We start from the raw sequence: 2,902 nt of genomic DNA on the forward strand, positions 1-2,902 counted from the left end.
GAAGAGGTGGCTCGTCAGCTTTCGATCGTTAGCGACATAGCGAAGCCGCCTCAGTCGGATATAGCTCCAACCCTCAGGAGCGTTATACGATAAGTCGCTGACGCATTCCCAAGCACTCGACCGGCCGATGCCGCGGTAGCTCCAGTGGTATACGCCGACGTAACGCCGCAAACTACGATGGCAGCTCCATTGACCATCGTCGACCCAGTGCCACATAGGCCTTTCACCTATGCCGAGACCGTTGCACAGCCTTTCACTGGAACCACTCCGGGACCCTTCTTTGCACCTCCTGCAAGCCCTGTGAATCATGCCACTGCCGGGGTTCAACGCGTCCGGTCCATTCGTGTCGCTCCGCATCCAGCGTCTACATTCGCGAATCCTTAGCGCACGGTGGATAATCGCCCTATCTGCTACTTGTGTGGGATTGCCGGACATGTGGCCCGCTACTGCCGTCGTGGCAAGATGGGCGCGCGCAACGCATCGTGGCCCTTACCCTATACGCCAACACCGCCAATTGAGCACGCTCCGACCCGGCTGCTGACGACTGCTCCGTCTGATAACCGCCACTTCATCAGCCGTCGTTCTCTTTCCCCAAGACGCCGCTCACTCTCCCCGATGCGCCGTCGTTCTTCCAAGGATGACCCGCCAAACTAGATGCCGCAGTTTCGGAGGCACAAACTGCGTCAACGTCGAAATACCTAAGTCCTCATTGCTCGCCGTCCAATGTAATCGAAGTGTGTGTTGATGGTGTTGCTACCCTGGCGCTTATTGACACTGGAGCTGCGGTGTCTGTTATTGACGCGAAACTTTGCCGAATGCTACGAAAAGTGATGACACCTATAGGTGGTGTTACTCTCCGAACCACTAGTGCACAACCGTTGGAGCCGCTGGCCGCATGCACTGCTCGAGTCACAATTCAAGGGGCTGTATATGTAGTCGAGCTCATCGTTTTGTCGGAGTGCTCTCACAACATGATTCTCGGGTGGGACTTTTTGTCGCGCCACCACGCCATCATTGACAGTGATCGCGCTGAAGTTGAGCTGTTTCCGGAGGTAGAAAACCCGCAGGACGACAAAACCGCCAAGTTGCGTGTCAACGACGATACGGATGTTCCTCCTGGCTCATCTGTGCTTGTGCCGTTTCTGACAGCATTGAAGACGCCACAGTCGTCTTCGCCCCATCGGGTCTTATTTGTGTTTGCAAAGGGTTGTCGCTGCCGTTCGCCGTTCTTGATATTGCAACTGGTGCCGGCACAATGGTAATTTCGAACCTGACGTCGTTCCCGGTTACACTTTTCCGCGGCGAACTCCTTGGCGTTGTAGAAGAAGTGCATGCCGGTCTAGTTTGCAGTGTATTCGAAGAATGAACGTCCGTTGGTATCACCGCTCTTGGTCTTCAGTCTACACCTTATGATACCTTTTTGAGAAGCGCCATTGACGACTACCTTTCTTCGGCCGAACCTGACGAGCTACTTACTCTTTTCAACCGCTTCACTTCATCTTCGACTGTTACGACACCCCTTTGGGCCGCACGTAAACTGTGTGTCATGAGATCGACATCGGCACGCACGCGCCGTTGCGACAGCGACCCTATCGCGTGTCCTCCTCCGAACGGAGTGTCATTGATGAACAAGTCACGGAGATGTTGAAACGCAACGTCATTCGACCATTCGTGAGTCGTTTAGCTTCTCCTGTGGTTCTCGTTGCAAAAAGGACGGCTCTTTTTGATTCTGTGTGGATTATCGCCGCCTGAAAAAACTCACGCGCGAGGACGTTTACCCGCTGCCTCGCATAGACGACGCGCTCGACTGCCTGCTGGGAGGAGAGTTTTTTTTGTCATTAGACTTGAAATCCGGCTACTGGAAAGTGCCCATGGCCGACGCTGATCGTTCAAAGACGTCATTTACGATACCCGATGGCCTTTACGAGTTCAATGTAATGCCGTTCGGACTCTGTAATTCTGTCCTTTCTGTCCAAATTCTTTATCTGTTTCAATGACCTACCACATCCTCTCCTTTGCTTTCCGATGTTTTCTTGACTGCCAACTTTTATTTATATATATATATATATAAACAAGTAACAATTATTTGTATATATATATATATGTATATACATACATATATATATATATATATATACATATATATATATATACATATATATATATACATATATATATATATATAGATATATATATATATATATATATATATATATATATATATATATATACATATACAGAAAGGTCAGCAGTCTACAACGCCAAAGGAGGCATAAGGGTGTGGTTAGGCTCTTTTCTTTTTCACTACAGTTAATTAAGAAAACATTTTTTTTAAATTATACAAGAGAAAGAAAGAAAGAAAAACACGCGCCCAGAGTGGGGACCGAACCCACGCCTTTCGATTACATGTCGAATGCCTTACCAATTCGGCTATCTGGGCGACTGTGTTCTACTTCACTTTCTGGGCTATTTATATTTACTAGAAGTGTATCTGACGCTTGAGGGTGGTAGCCAGCGCCACTCTGACTACACGGGGAGAAGGGGACCTTCTTTTGAACCCCCGGGGCGTGACTGGAACGTCTACAGCCTGTCATGAGCGGGTTACTGGCGGGAAGCCCTCTTATGCTACCTAGGCATCAAGGCTGCCGGAACCGAGACCCTCGCTAGGCTTTCGCAGAATAATATAGTAAGGCAATGAGGGGCTCGTTGAGGAAATACAGAAAGGTAGGTCAGCAGTCTACAACGCCAAAGGAGGCATAAGGGTTTGGTTAGGCTCTTTTCTTTTTCACTACAGTTAATTAAGTAAACATTTTTTTTAAATTATACAGAACAAAGAAAGAAAGAAAAACACGCGCCCAGAGTGGGGACCGAACCCACGCCTTTTGATTACATGTCGAATGCC

The 2,902-nt window shown here is 48.7% G+C and overlaps 1 non-coding gene across 1 annotated transcript; it reads right to left on the reverse strand.

Moving 5' to 3' along the window:
* Nucleotides 1-2,368: 2,368 nt before the first annotated feature.
* Nucleotides 2,369-2,440, reverse strand: Trnat-ugu (transfer RNA threonine (anticodon UGU)). The gene has a single exon. It is a non-coding gene; the product is annotated as a tRNA-Thr (tRNA).
* Between the last annotated feature and the right edge of the window lie 462 nt (nucleotides 2,441-2,902).

This window comes from Haemaphysalis longicornis, unplaced genomic scaffold, assembly GCF_048455015.1.
Source record: "Haemaphysalis longicornis isolate Haplotype H1 unplaced genomic scaffold, Haemaphysalis longicornis Haplotype H1 scaffold_2, whole genome shotgun sequence".
Classification (NCBI taxonomy): Eukaryota; Metazoa; Arthropoda; class Arachnida; order Ixodida; family Ixodidae; genus Haemaphysalis; species Haemaphysalis longicornis.